Below are 16,616 nucleotides of genomic sequence, written 5' to 3' on the forward strand. Positions count from 1 at the left end.
AAGCTTTGGCTCTTTGGTTCGTCGAAGGCAATGTAACTAATGTACATGCTAATAAATTATTAGCACTGCTATGTCGTGAAATTTGCGGCCTACCGAAAGACATACGGACGCTAGAACGCACGCCGACTGATGCTCCAACTGTGTCCTGTTGAAATGGAGAATATGTCCATTATGGGCTAAAGGACTGTTTAACAGGCTTTTTGCGGCTACATAAAGTGAATGTAAGGATAATGGATTTAAACTATAATATTGATGGGTTGCCAATCGCCAAAAGTTCGCTGAAGAGCATCTGGTCTATTTTAATGAACGTAAATGGGACGGACTCACTTTCTTATTAGGAATTTTTTGTGGACACTCCCATCCAAAAAACACAAATGAGTACCTGGCAGAATTTGTAAAAGAGTTAAATGATCTGCTCGAAAATAGGTTTATATACGAAAATGAAACTTTAGCAATAACATGTCGAGCATTTATTTTGGATGCACCAGCCAGAGCGCTTATTCTCGGCGTCAAATGACACTCTGGCTACAGTTCCTTGAAAGGGGCGTAAAACTAATCGCATAATTTTTCCTTACCAAAACGATCCTTTCATGACAAACACAGATCTTCGGCGAAGAGCTGACACCAACCATCATAATCAGCTTAGTAATTTGGAGTTAGAAAAACTTCCAATCAACATGATTCAAGTGTTTCCCTTAGACTACATGCATGTTGTATGCCTAGGTGTAGTTAAAACTTTGCTAGTATCGTGGTTGAAAGTGAAGAATCGTAAACATTCCTTGAAGCCAAATGAAATAAGAAAGCTAAACGAAGCTTTTGTCTCTATAGTGCCTCATATACCAAGGGATTTTTGTAGAAAACCAAGGGATTTTAAAGAGTTAGATCGCTTTAAAGCAACATAGTTGCGCCAATTCTTATTGTAACAGACCAGGTGGTGTTAAAAGGCATATTAAGTGAAGACATGTACGAACATTTCTTTCAACTTAGTCTTGCAATGGGAATTCTTCTCAATGAAGAGGATTGTGTACGAAATAATAAATGTGCAGAAGACCTCTTAAAGGATTTCCTAATAAAGGTTCCTCTTTTATATGATGATTTGCTGTTAACATATAATTTTCACTGTTTGAGTCATTTAGCGAGAGATTCAATTCAATTTGGATCACTTGAGACCACGAGTGCCTTTAAGTTTGAAAATAAACTAGGACAGCTTAAGAAATTGGTAAAAAAAAAATAATAATGTTCTCACACAACTTTACAGCAGATTAGTTGAACAGAGTGTGCATGGTAGCCAGAATAAAAATATTGATTCAATTAATTTCAAATTACGAAGCGATGGTTCTTGCAAATTCGTTAAAAAAAAAGCAATTATTTATCATCTACTACACCCGACAACTTTTACTTAGTAAAAAATTGTATTTTTAATGTTCATTCCATTTCCAAGTCCGGAGAAAACGAAATTGTTGTTCACGGCCAAAGATTGCAAAACTTGTCTGATTTATATAATAAGCCTCTACCATCAACGCTTTTTAACATGTCCAAGATTTAATTTTTGCTGAAACTGTTGAAAATCATTTCCTCGCTGAGATATCGTCAAAAGTACTTTGCTTTCGAAACTTCCCTGGAACTTCTTATTCATTTGTGCCACTCCTACCAGATCATGCAGCAGAGCAGTTTTAATAACGACACCCAAGACTCTCCTCTCTCACCGGAGACCACATCGTCACAAACTTTGTTTGTATTACAGCCATGTCCAAGTATAGCAACTTCTTTGGACAGTGCAACTTCAGATGGTAAGCTATTTATTATCATACGTTAGTTGCTATTTTTAACATAAACATCAAACAATAATTCGCAAGCCCAATTATTTGATATTTGTTTCTCTTTTCTTATATTTTGTACGATAGCAATTCGTCGTGGAAAAGGTGGAAGAACGCAACAAGCTCGTATTGATCAGACTCACGGAGGAAATTCAAGGGCTTCGTAAAGATTTTATTACACTGCAGTTAGCGGTATCGCATAACAACTCCACTAGTTTGCCAAAACAACCCTTTAATACTGTTGACGATTTTCTTCAATTAGAGAAAGCTATTCAGGAAGATATATGTAGATAAATTTTCCATGCTGGTAAGAATTTAAGTATATTATTTGGCCCATTATCTCTGCACTGTTTACATGAATGTCCTTTTTATTTCTACTTTTAGAAAGATAATCTCAAACGAATGTCAACATCAAGCTCAAGGAAGTTCGCCAAAAAGTTTTGGCAAAACTCATGCATGACAAAGTTGCTGAAATCTTTTCGTGGAGAGGTACTACGGACAAAATGTGTATTCGAGCTTTCACTGTGGCCACTGCCATTCGTCGTAAGTAACAGAGCCTTTATTTGATTTATAATAAACTAATTACACTCATATTTAAATTATATTTCAGAAACTTTCACTTTAGAAAATGGGGGCAAGGAAGAGGATTTTGTGTTTGCCTCGAAATCATTTTTCCAATATGCTAAAAATGGCCTTAAAGTAAAGGCAGCTACAGAAAGCACATTGTAAACTTTTTTTACTATCTTTAAGTTTTTTATAATTTAACTTTTTCGAAATGAAATAATTTTTCCAATAAGCTAAAAATCTCTTTAAAATCAAAGCAGATAAAAAAACAACAATGTAAAATAATTTTTTCACTAAGTATATTTAAGTTTATTATAATTCAGCTTTTCTTGAAATTAAAATATGAAATAAGTTATACATAAATAAAGAAAAGAACTGAAAGATGCTAATTTAATTAAATTTTTTTATTAATACATCATTTTCAATAAAACATCTATAAAACACTCAAAAAATAAATGTTTAAAACGCTTATTTATTTTATAAAAACATCATGTTTTATAACCGTATCTACGAAGCTCATGGAAAGCGTATTATAATCAATTATAAAACGTTTACTTAACACATTTGCAATACGCGTTATTTGGGGCTTAAAAAACATGTTTTTTAATATTAATTTGAAAGTTTATAATGATGGGTGTGTTTCGATTATAAAGCGCTTACTTTGATGTGTTTTGTAAAGGTCGAAGTAAGCGTTTTGCAAGTGTTATGCTTACATTTGAACATAAAACGTTTATTTTTATATGAAATTGTTTGCTGGGCTAGTATATCCCTCAAACACTACAGCAAACAAATACAGAAACTATCTAAGCAAAAGGAAGATCTAAAATTCCTCTGAGAATGCAAACGATACGGATCCCTTATCACCTAACAAATTTATTCAAACAGGTTGGAATTAACACAACTTCGGAAAAGATAAGGCCACAGATTGATAAGTCAAAAAAAAGTTTTGTGTGAAAATATTAAATTTAGAAATCACACAAACCAACATTAACATTAAGCTTACAAAAGATTTATTAAATCAGGCTCAACAACAATTAAAATATACCTTAAATGAAGTAGAACTCAACAGATTGTCAATAAACAAAGTTTCCTCAGTCACAGGGTCGCAGAAAGAAAGAGAACAACACTTACATCAAAAATAAATAAACTTAAGAACGAACAAATGAAGAAACTTAAAATAACAACAAATGATAACTGGTTCGTAAATAAAACAATGATTGATTTCCCTAATGAAGTAAAATGGATATTGTCACTTGGTAAGAATTTCACAGTACCAGGAACTAAATCAAATTTTTCGCCTATACACATCATAGCCACAATGGAATAATTAATACAATCATTACAAAACGAAAAGGATAAAGAAATCGCGCGAAACAATGCGAGCAACAGAATTTTTCAATTTAAGCGCAGCATTAAGCATAATGAAGCCCAAAATTCATACTAGCCGCATTTTTATAAGGCGAAAGCATTCGTCGGGAAATATAAGAACGAAATTGTTTTAACAGAGGCTGACAAGGGAAAGAACACAGTAGCAATGTATAAAACTGAGTATACAGAGAAAATGAGTAAGCTAATCGAAGACAAAAACACTTACAAAGCAACAAGAACTGACCATACAAATACTTTAAAAAAGAAAAACAACAGAATAGTGCACGAGCTTTACAAAAACAAACATATCAACTATAGAGAGAAACAACAACTCACTTGCTCTGCGGCTACGGCATCTAGAAGATATGGATTGCCAAAAATACATAAGCCTAAAATGCCTTTACGTCCTATTGTTTCTTCAGTTATGGCCCCCTTCTTCAAATTGCGTAAGTATATATAATTGAGATATTCTACAAGCTTTAATATTGGAAAAAGTCAAGATATCTTTCAACCTAAAAGGCAGATTAGCCAATATAAGGTTATGTGATGTGAAGTTCTAGTGTCCTCTGATGTCGTGTCATTGTTCAGTAACAGACCAACAATGTTAGCCAAGAAAATAATTCTAGGTAAATGGAACCAAATAAAAGAAAAAACCAGTATTCCAAAGCCGAAATTCCAGGAGATATTAGATTAAAGCCTTAAAGATAATAATTATTTTATGTTCGATAAAAAGCTTTATACGCGAACGTTTGGAATGCCTATGGGAAATCCAATTTCACCTAAAATCGCTGACATTGTTACGGATGACTTACTTGACAATGCTATTTTGGAACTAAAGCAACGATTTTATATTGACATGAAATTTATATGTAAATATGTGGACTATCTCTTTGCTATAATTAAACGTAACGACGCGACATTATTTTATACATTCATAACAAATATCACAAAAAACTACAATTTACAATGGAAATGGAAGCCAACTCCAAAATACCTTTTCTTGATGTCTGCATCCACAGGGAGAAACACAACCTTTTTCTTGACTGGTATTCAAAACCTACCCCTTCTGGACGCTTAATACACTACCTTTATTCGCAACTGACCAAATATAATATTAATGCGGCAAAAAATTTCATACATAAAATATGACCTTAAGCCACAGCGCTTTTCATAATGCCAATATACAAAAAATTTATAATATTTTACGCAGCAACAATTATCCTAATAATTTAATACGAGAGCTAACAGACCAAGAAATCATGAAATCCAGCAACCAACAAAACGAAAGAACAAATTTAGAAACGAGGGTAGCGAAAAAGTTTTACAGTGTGACTAACATACCCAAACTTACCGAAAATATTGATCACAGCATAATAAAAACAAGAAACAAAAAATTTGCTTATAAATCAAACTGCACTTTTTCAACGATATTTACAATAACAAAGTGTCCCGTAGATCTCCACCAACAAAACAACGTCATTTATGAAATTGCTTGCAAAGGAAAACCAAACGGCGGATGCGGCAAAATAACATAACGAAACAAAAGAACAGTACAGCGTTATCACAACACATAATATCAAGTGGACACCCAGCTGACTTTACTAATGCGAAAATTATTAACAGAGAAAGGAAAAAAACAACAAGATACACTTTAGTAAGCCTGAAAATCATGGAAAGAAGAGAAAAGATGATTAACAAGAAAGAAGATACAGACAATAAAGCATCTGCTTACATTACGTGTTTAGGAAAATAGCTTTTAGCATTGACGAGATTACTTTTGTGTTAAGATTATATTAATAGACTGTCCATAAATGTTCAATGTTTTATGTTTTCAAAAATGGTTTATGTTTTAAAAATAGTTTTAAATAGTGTTAAGCGGGGGAAAACCCCTCGGCAGAGTGCAATATTGTAAGTTGGTTTCGTATGTGTTTTTATCTGTTTTTAATTGATTTTTTATATGGATTTAGTAAATTCAATTTATTTTGTATTTGTATGTAATTTAACCTATTTTGTATTTTGTTGTTTGTAACAGATTTAACTAATAAAGAAATACCCCTGATGATGCTAAAAAGTTATTAGCAAAACTTTGGGTTAGAAAAGTGGAATAATGTAATTTTATTTCGCACTTTAAAAAAACTTACACCGGAAAAGCCTAATACTATACCTTTAGACAAAACTTGGTTTCTGTGGTGCTTTTCAAAAAGCGTTAGATTTTACCAGCATTGTAGACTAAAAACTATAAAGCAACGAAATAAACAATATCAACTAACGCTTCCCAAGGCAGTCGGTTCTATGTACCGGAGCGACGCGGGACTTTTCCCGACCAAGGAATGTCATTTCAGTGTAACCCCATTTAATTTGTTGCGTCCCTCCCACAAATTTTCATCCTCCCAGCAGCTCCTTGCAGCAGGACTGCTCCATATTCTCTTGCTCCGGGAAGGTATCGAATCCAATCCGGGTCCGTCTCCTAACCCCGGTCCTGAGAAATGGTTTTGCTGCATCTGCCGGAAAAGAATCTTTTTAGGACGGTCATACTCTGTTCAGTGTGTCTCGTGTAAGGGATGGTTGCATCGGACAGGTTGTTCTGGGCTTGATCCCAAAACCCGACGTCCACGTAACTTTTATAAATCTTTTGTGGCTCCTTGCTGTTTACGCCCAAGGGCGTCCCGCAGTCTACGTCTAAGCGCCCCCCCCCCCCCCCCCCCCCCACTACCTTCCAGCAGCCCCGCTGCTCAGCAAGCCACAACAAGTACCCGCTGCTGCTCGCGCCCCACGGCGCCAGCAACTCAAATAGCTGCTACCACTCATAACTGCAATCTTCGTAGTAGAGTCGGAAGCAATGCTGAGCAACAGCCCCTGCCCCCGTCTTCTCCCCCCTCTTTTCCGGCAGAAATCGTGTAGGTCAGGGAAACAGACTCTTAGTCCCTACCTCCGTTTGCACCGTTTGCCAGCACAGAATATATATGTTTGCGACATCCGCCCAATGCAGCTCCTGCCTTGGGTGGTGCCACTATCCTAGATGTTCTGGTCTCCGCGACGGCAACCCCCCGACGGGTTTCATCGCGCCATGTTGCCAGGTCGCAAACCCAAATCATCCGGGTACCCCAATGCTTGCCCAAGGACGCCCAGTCCCAGGGCCACAACAGCAATTGCGTCCTGGCCTTCCTCAACCCAGGCGTAGTCACCCCTCACTTACCCCCAGAGTGGCGACGTTTCCCCCCCCCCCCCCCCCCCCCCCCCCACTTCAGAATTCTGCAGTTAAACTGTAATGGACTAACTGGGAAGATTACGGAGATAGTAAATTTCATGAAGCGGCACAACATCCGCGTTGCTGCGATTCAAGAGACTAAACTCACAGCACGATCGGCATTGCAGACCTGCTCTGGGTATAATGTCCCCAGAAAAGATCGCGAGAGAGGAAATGGAGGCGGCCTCGCGTTTATAATACACCACTCTGTGCAATATCACATATTTGATCCTGGCATCGACCGCAGGGACAATGTCTTAGAACGTCAAGGCCTATCTGTCCGGTCAGGCGATGCAAACCTAGAAATCATCAACATTTACATCCCCCCTGCCACCTGTTGCCCCAGTGGATACCGCCCTAATATCAGAGCCTTACTCACTGGCAACAATCGCATTATCTTAGGCGATTTCAATGCCCATCATGACATTCAAATTTGCGGGCGGACAGTAGGGGTGAGATGTTGGCGGATCAAATAGAAGAAACGACGTTCTGCACAATAAACGGAGACGCCCCCACACGTATGGTAGGAAGCTGTCAAAGTTCGCCAGATATCTCAATCGTGAGCGCAGAACTCGTAAACTGCGTCAACTGGCAGCCGATGGTATCATTGGCATCCGACCACCTGCCTATACTTGTTTCGCTCGAGCGTACCGCCGACTTCATCGTCACCGAAAAACGCACTTTCATAAACTTTAAAAAAGGAAAGTGGGAAGAATATAAATCTTTTACAGACAACCTCTTTGCTGCCCTCCCTATCCCGACTGATGCCCGCCAAGGGGAGCGTGCCTTCCGCAAGGTCATTGAATCCGCCTCGGCACGTTTCATCCCCGCCGGGAGAATTCCCGAAATCCGGCACCACTTCCCGGCGGAGGCCGCAAGCTTAGCGGGAGAACGTGACCTTATCAGGCAGCTTGATCCAGGTGACCCCCAAATAAGGGATATAAACCAACGCATCAGATTGCTTGTGGATGAACACAAGCGGGCGAAATGGGAGGAGCACCTAAGAGGTTGTAACCTCTCTACCGGTGTGGGTAAACTTTTGTCCACCGTAAAGTCCCTATCGAATCCGACTAAGCACAAAGACAAAGTTTCCATCGCCTTTGGCGACAAAGTGCTGTCGGATGCGAAAAAATGCGCGAGCGCTTTCTGCCGACAATATATAATGTATTCTACGGTCGACAAAGATAGACGGAGGGCCAACAGACATGCACATAAACACAAATTCAGCGCGTCACCAATCACCATCACCGCTAAAGAGGTTGAGGACGCCATTGGTCACGCTAAACCATCCAAAGCAGTGGGCCCAGACGGCATAGCCATGCCGATGCTTAAAAGCCTAGGGAAAGAGGGTTTCAAATATTTAGCGCAGGTCTTCAACCTGTCTCTTTCCACCTTTGTCATACCTGAGAAATGGAAAATGGCCAAGGTGGTCCCGCTTCTAAAGCCTGGTAAACCAGCTAACATAGGAGAGCCGTAACGTCCGATATCTCTCCTATCGCAAGTAGCAAAGACGTTCGAAGCCATTTTGCTCCCTTATTTCCAAGCAAATTTGCAGCTAGCCTCCCATCAGCATGGCTTCAGAAAACTCCATAGCACTACCTCCGCGCTAAATGCCATTAGCACACAGATAAATTGCGGTTTAATTCAAAACCCCCACCATAGAACAGTACTCGTAGCGCTAGACCTATCAAAAGCTTTTGATACGGTCAACCATGGCTCGTTACTGCAAGACCTGGAAGGGTCTACCCTTCCCCCATGTCTTAAAAGGTGGACCGCAAATTATCTGGGTGGTCGGCAGGCATCGGTGCTATTTAGAAACGAAACATCAAAGCCAAGGAGAATTAAACAAGGGGTGCCACAGGGTGGTGTCCTATCCCCACTTTTGTTTAATTTCTACATATCTAAGCTACCTTCAACACCGGAAGGAGTCACAATCGTTTCCTACGCCGATGACTGCACAGTAATGGCCACAGGCCCAGGCCCACAGATCGATGAGCTATGCATTAAAATAAACGGCTACCTCCCTGATCTCTCCAGTTTTTTCGCCTCGCGAAACCTGGCATTATCACCGACTAAATCTTCCGCGACCTTATTTACAACATGGACGTCCCAAATGTCGACCATTTTGAACATCCACGTCGATGGCTTTACGCTACCGACTGTCCTACAACCCAAAATCTTGGGTGTGACGTTTGATCAGGATCTATATTTTGGTGAGCACGCAGCCGCAATTGTTCCGAGAATTCAGAGCCGTACCAAAATCCACAAATCCCTTGCTGGCAGTACCTGGGGAAAAGATAAAGAAACGCTCATGACTACATACAAAGCAATTAGCCAGCCGATTACGTGCTACGCGTCACCCATATGGTCGCCAAGCCTAAAAGTTACCCACTGGAAGAAGCTACAGGCCTGCCAAAATACTGCTCTCAGAATTGCCACGGGCTGTCTTCTTATGTCTCCAGAACACCATCTGCATAATGAGGCGAGAATACTCCCCATCAAGGAAAGAAACGAGATGCTGACCAAACAGTTCCTGTTGAATACCCAGAAACCTGGGCATCCCAACAGACATCTGATTGACGAGCCAGCACCGCCTAGGGGCTTAAGGAGTCATCTCCGTAAGCATTTTGAGGAAATACGGCACCTGAGAACCCAGCCGTATGAAGCGAAAAAACACAAGCAGGTCCTTGGTGAACTCCACAAACAGGCGTCGGACCTTTATGCCGGGAATTGCCCGGTGAATCCAGTACTCAAAGTAAAGTATCCAAAACTTGCGGAAGAGGAACGCATACTCCCCAGGGAAACGCGTGTCACTCTGGCTCAACTTCGTTCTGGATACTGTAACAGGTTAAACTCTTACCTATCCAGAATCAACCCCGACATACAAAATGTATGCCCCGCTTGCAATGTGTCCCCACATGACTCCAACCATCTCTTTAATTGTAATGTGGAACCAACGCCTCTAACACCCCTTTCCCTATGGTCCACCCCTGTTGAAACAGCAAGTTTCCTTGGACTCCCGTTAGAAGATATTGATGACAGTTTGTGATCGGTCGCGTCTGTTAGGTGGGGCGAAGCACTGCTACAACAACAACAACAACTAAACTAAAATCCATCAAAATTTCAACTTTTATTGCCCGTTGGCAGAAAATTATTATTAAACACAAATTTTCAAATTTTCATTATAAAATTATTCTGAAGCAACGTTTATGCGTTAAAAGTTATAACAACTATTTCCCTGGTTTTTAAACATTCATGGTTCAGTTAAAGGTAACAAACGAATAAACTGAGGTTAATTTAATTTGTAGTTGAATCGCTCGGTGAAAACTGGTCATAAGCGTACACATATTTATACACACATATATATTTATATAATATTATTACAGTCACCATGACTAAGTAAAAATACTAAATTGGAATCTTGTGAAAATAGCTAAATCACTGCTTTGTATTATCCAACTGGCATGGCAATAGCACATCGTTTGAAAACAAACAATTGCATTTTTAAAAGCGTGCATACATACTTAAATACATATGTGAATAGGTAAAAATCAGATGACCAAATATTTATGTTTAATCTATTTCGAAAGGGCTGTTAGCGCAATGTAAACAATGATCCTTATTTTAGTGGTCACGAGCGATCACCACTTTAACCGTCATAAGAAAGGTATGAATTGTGGTGAAAGAAGAAGCATCGTTAAAATACCACTGTTATTTTCTCGAAGTTGTTTATATTACTACCACGGTTGCCACACCATGTTTTCATTTGGGACCAAAATTCATCAAAAAACGGACCAAATCTCAAAAATATAGACAAAAAAATAGAACAAATTTGGGGGAGGGGAGATCCCTCAATTCTACACTCAAATACATTTTTGTCCCAAAATGGGAATGATTTTTCGCCATTGGAATTTTTCTAAAATCAAAAGGGAATAATATCTAATATGATTGGAAATTTTTTTCATTATTATAAAAATTCATATTATAAATTGAGGAAAAAATGTCTTTGGTTATTGCAAAAAATCACTCCAATGTTTCTGAGGAAGTTTTTATGAGTGTTTATTTCATATTTGGCACGTTGGTAGCCACGACCGCTAGTGCTTAGACATATTTTGCTTACGTGTGGCGAATAAAAATCAGGTTTAGAAGCACGAAGACAATGTCTATAGTAGGAGCATTCAATTTTTTGTAGAGTTGCTGTCCTTATTAATTTTCAATGCCAATATTTTTCAAAATATATCACACCTCAACGTACCAAGGAGGAAGATTTTAAAGTTAGTGTCAGTTTGAGGAAAAAAGTTAAAAAAAAAGACAAATACAAATTTGTATAAAAAAATGTATTCTTCGTATTAGTTAGCTGAAAAAATGCAGAATGTGCATTTCTGAAAACAGACTAAGCCTGTACGTGGAATATGTGTGTGAAGTTAACTGCAGTAAATTTCCATATGTAAACATTGCTTTAGATAACAACTGCATACATTTTTTTATATAAAATATAAGGTATATGCTTCGAAAAGAATTTAGACCAAGCTTCTCTTCCAATTCGCGCCGTGCTTCTTTCAATTGGTATACTAAGAAACTAAAGTGACTAAAGAATCTGAGGAATAAGTATTTTAAAAAGTTCAAATCTACCAAATTGTTGGCTCATAAACGTAAATACCGTTTTTACTCCAATAAATTCAAAGCGTTAGGCAAGAGGCTCCACAGGTCTTTTGTTAGCAACTATGAATCTGACATCAAAGTAAACCCCAAGGCTTTCTGGAACTATGTTAAAGCTAAAAAACTTTGCTCGTCTATCCCTTCATCAATCTTTTACAATACGGAGCGAGCTTCTGAACCTTTTGCGGTGGCTAATTTATTCGCAGACTTCTTTCGCGCCAACTTCGTGGCGGAGCCTGATCTCCCAACGGTATTCCTTCATTAGTAGATAATTCTATTAACTTCGGCGCCCTGACTCTGTCGCTAGACGATATTGTTAATGGGATTCAAAATATAAAATTGTCTACCCAGACAGATATTGACGGCTTATCGTCTTATCTTTTTAAAAATGGTTTGGCTTTGACCACCCCACTCCTGCTCACTTTTAACAAATCTCTCGAGTGCGGCGAGTTTTTGGATGCATGGAATATGACCCCCATCACTCCTGTTTTCAAACACAGTAACAAAAACAATGTTGCTAACTATAGGCCCATTGCCAAATTGTCTACCATTTCTAAACTTTTTGATTATATTGTCAAACAGAAAATGTATTTTGCAGTTAGGCATCTAATTATAGAGAATCAGCGTTTGATAAAATCAGCCATTCAATATTGATCTCAAAACTGGCTGGTGTAGGCTTCCACTCAATTTTTCTTTCTCGGCTAAAATCGTATCTTGTCCAGCGGAACTGTGTCGTTGTGTTAGAAAATGCGCGTTCGAACTCTTTTGTTGCCACCTCAGGCGTACCTCAAGGTAGCATTCTTGGACCATTACTATTTATAATTTTTATAAATGACATTTAGGTCTGTTTTAAACAATCAAACTTTATGCAATATGCTGATGATTTAAAGGTTTTCTCTACCATTTCAAACTTGTCAGATTCGGATAAGTTACAATCCGATTTGGACAATGTCGCTGCCTGGTGTAATTCAAACAATCTACCGCTAAACGTAAGTAAATGTTTCCACGTAACATTTTCTAAATCTCGTTATCCCATATTCACATCTTATACCATTTGCGGTTCCCGCCTCTCAACTCTTACAGAACTGAAAAATCTTGGGGTAGTTTTCGCCTCTAAGTATTCGTTCTCGATACATTTAAACTATACAATTGCTAAGGCCTATTCTCTACTTGCTTTTATCTGGCGTTTTAGCTCAAATTTTACGGACCCTTATACCCTTAAGATATTGTTCACCTCACTTTGTTCGCTCCAAGTTGGAATATGCCTGTTTCATTTGGCGACCCTATCATGAGGCTCGAAAGTGTGCAAAAAAGCTTTGTTCGTTTTGCACTGCGTTCTTTGAATTTTTCCGACCCGATTCCTTCCTGCGAAGCCAGATGTGCACTCATCAACCTTCAGTCTCTAGAATCTAGAAGAACCTTGCTGTCAATGACTTTTGTTTTCGACATTATCAATGGTTCAATCGATGCGCCAGCTCTCCTCGAGGGTATTTGATTTCATGTACCAAACAGGCCGCTTAGAAATAGCAACATGTTTTATAGGGGGTTTATTCGGACCATCTATGCTTCTAATGCTCCCATTTCTCGGGCATTAACAGAATTTAATCTTCGCTCAAATTCTTTAGAAATCGACTTTTCCAATTTTTAAAGCTGAGCTGTAATTGCTCAAACATAATTATATTATATTTTACTATTTTGTATTACATTTGTTTATCTCTACGTAGTCTGTAAGTATATTTTTTACTAGACTACTTTTGTAATTTGTAACTGATCAAATTACTATATAAATAAATTTTACTTTCAAATTGGAGGGACGAGATCTACTTGTTTTATGTCGACTCCGAACGACATTTTCAAGGCAGATGAATTTTAACTGAGAAATTTTCCATAGCAGAAATACACTCAAAATCACCGCCGGGGGTGGCCCCGCTTAAAAAAAGTTTTCTAATTTTGTTCTATAATAACACACATATATACATATATTTCAAGGGCAGGTCTCTATTTTTGTATAGGCATGTTAATGCACTTAATACTTTGTCTGAGCCCTCTCTGAATATTGAAACCTTCTGTCTTGCTAATTTTTGGTAACATTTTAAAATTTTCCCATATTCTGTGCCGTATTTATCCATGTAGCTTTATGGATCTTTTGATGTTTGATGAGCTGGTCATATCCAGCTTTCATATTTCGGCTAAATACATAGGAAAATGCGGTAGATGCTAGAGATCTCGAATTTGAATATGTGTTCTATATGTGTATTTTTCATTTTTATATAGAAAGTGGGCGCGGTTTTGTGATTCTTGCTTATTTTGAAAAGGAAATATTTTTATAAATAATATTAAAATATCTTCAGCCGTTTTCGTACGAGGCAAAGATTTCCAAAAGATTCGAGCGGCCACGCTTTTTTTTTTCAACATTCTTAAATACAGTTTTAAAGTCAACCTTATGAAGTTGATCATATAAAGGCTTAATATTGTTGCATTATAAATGACGGATATGTCCCGTTAAGTATTGAATTATCACGGAATTATATGTAATTTTGAAATAATATTTATTTTTTACAGGAGTATTAGTCGCGGTCAGAAAATGTAGTGTATTGAATTTTATTACAATACATTTCTTTAAATGAAAGTTATTGCAAAAAAACGTGTGAAAATGATCCTCGGGAGTGGCGTAACTATATAATCTGGGGCCCGTGGCAAATTCTTTTGATGAGACCCTATCAATAAAAATCGTCACGATATACTCAGTTTAATTTAAATATACTTCGATATTTTCAGCGTACTCAATTACACGTTATATATGTCCAAATAATGAACATAGGCCTCCTCTCTTAGGCAAGAGAGAATGGTCTGTAGACCATGCTATCCCAATGCGGAAACCTGAATGCATTAACAATGAAATAAAAATACAAATTTAATGTTAATAAGGTATTTATTAGGAAAAATTTTCCAATGCGCACACCTGAATGCATTTACAATGAAATAAAAATAACAATTTAATTTTAGTAAGATGTTTATTAAGAAAACTCATCTTTTTGATATTTCTGTTCCGCAAAAGTGTCTATAATATCATCAAAGAATTTTCAATAGATAAAATAGCCAAATTACATAACCTGCCTTGTCTCATAGAGTTTCTTAAGTAGGTTTTTATAAATTTTAGTTTTGGTCATGATAGTTCAGCACTAGATGTAGTCACAGGAATTGTAAGAAATAACAGTAATGCAGTGCATACTTCAGGAAAGCTGCAAGACATAAAATCATTTTATTATTATTAATAAATCAGCGAGGTCTCTAATACACGACGATTTTTCTATTTCGTCTCTGAAAGTGGTTCAAACATTGAGAATTTCTTTGGCAATGATTCAGATATATCTTTTTTTATATATCTCAATAACTTCTAGAGCTTTTTTAAAAGACCTGTGTCATTTAAAACTTTTAAAGTGGAAGGGTGCAAAACACTGGAATTTGAAACAATTTCATTCATTGGAATGACACACGATTTCAGTTGGTTTATAATGATGTCCAGTACTAGATAAAAAGTGTTCAATTTGAACACATTTTCCGGATCTTGGAGATGCTCATCTTCGCAAATCTCATGAAAACGGCTTTTTACCATCCTCCGGTTAGTTTTAGAAAATTTAGGGGTGATGGACCATTTTTCTTCAACACGATTCACTTCCATTTTTAAATTTCCAAATTCATGTCGGTACCTTTCTAGACAAATTTTAAAACGTTTTAAGGCACTTGAAAGGTCGGTGGCTTTAGACTTAACTGCTTTAGAGGCTGCATCGATAGTAAGTAGGATCTGCAATGGAAACCAATAACATAACAAAATTGTAGTTTTCGATCTTCTTTTTGGGTAAAACAGCTTATTTTTTTTCATCTGATTTGCATTTTAGCAGAATGTTTGCGTTAGTGCTTTTTGGTCTTAAACAAACTTTTAAAGCAATAACGACATTATAACGTACTGTCCATCTAGTAGAGTTTAATATTTATAATATTATTGAAGTTAAAGAATCACTTTCATTATTAGATATAAAACTTGATAAAGTAATCCATCTATTGATATTATAAATTTGTTGAATTGTTAAAAAAAAAAAATTGCATGCCAATAAACCGAAAGCATACAAGCACTTGGTAAAATTCCGGTAGTCCTCCTTTATAATAACCAATTTTAGAAAAGTAGTATGTATTCGGTAATTTCTGAGTATAATTTCCAATTCAAACATTAATTACCACCATTAAGTAAAGTTCTGGTATTTATCCCTATTAATACTATATGGAAACCGGAGTACGTTTCAAGTAATTTCTTAGTAAATACCGAGTATTTTTTAATGTTTACGGAAGCTGTATTAACCCTTAATTACATACCATTAAAAAAATAACGCAAACCGCTATCCTGAGTTCCCAGGACTCACAAATAAAAAATCGTGCAACGGGTGAAGTCATTCAATCGAAGCACATGTCCTACAAACTTTTTTAGCACATGTTAGACAAATTGGTTGTTTACAAGCAAAACAGAGGCGCGGGTTTAGTTCTTTTTTTATAATCACAAGTATAATAATATTTCCTTTGATCCCTCGCTAATTTATCAGTTTCCGATGAACTTATTTCTTGGAGCATACCAACTTAATTATACGAGAAATCGCCACACGAATCTCTCTCGGCATAGAAGTGTTATACAAACGTGTTTTCAAATTCATTTCGTTTAAGTTTTCAACAATTGCTTTTAAAAAATTTTGTCTCGTTATTTTTTGGCATTTACACCCGCCATATCAACTAAACGGTAAAATACTGCCATCGGCCATCGTAGTGTACGGCGGCTACATGAATAAACTGAACATTTTTAATCCACTGAATCCACTGCTCCTTTTGTACTATTGTAGTAATGTGTTATATCCGGTTTATTTGATATTTGATTTATTGCACGAACGTGGTGCATAGATGAGTACAACATCACT

At 37.3% G+C, this 16,616-nt stretch overlaps 1 protein-coding gene and 1 long non-coding RNA gene across 13 annotated transcripts in view; both read left to right on the top strand.

Moving 5' to 3' along the window:
• Window positions 1-16,616, top strand: part of scro (scarecrow) — a 1,102,402-nt gene that overhangs the window by 476,237 nt on the left and 609,549 nt on the right. The gene's annotated exons all lie outside the window — the stretch shown is intronic.
• Window positions 1,040-2,607, top strand: LOC137240865 (uncharacterized). Its single transcript, XR_010949848.1, has 4 exons — window positions 1,040-1,790; window positions 1,905-2,124; window positions 2,202-2,360; window positions 2,428-2,607. It is a non-coding gene; the product is annotated as an uncharacterized lncRNA (long non-coding RNA).

The sequence above is a fragment of the Eurosta solidaginis genome, chromosome 1 (genome assembly GCF_040869045.1).
Source record: "Eurosta solidaginis isolate ZX-2024a chromosome 1, ASM4086904v1, whole genome shotgun sequence".
NCBI classification, from domain to species: Eukaryota; Metazoa; Arthropoda; class Insecta; order Diptera; family Tephritidae; genus Eurosta; species Eurosta solidaginis.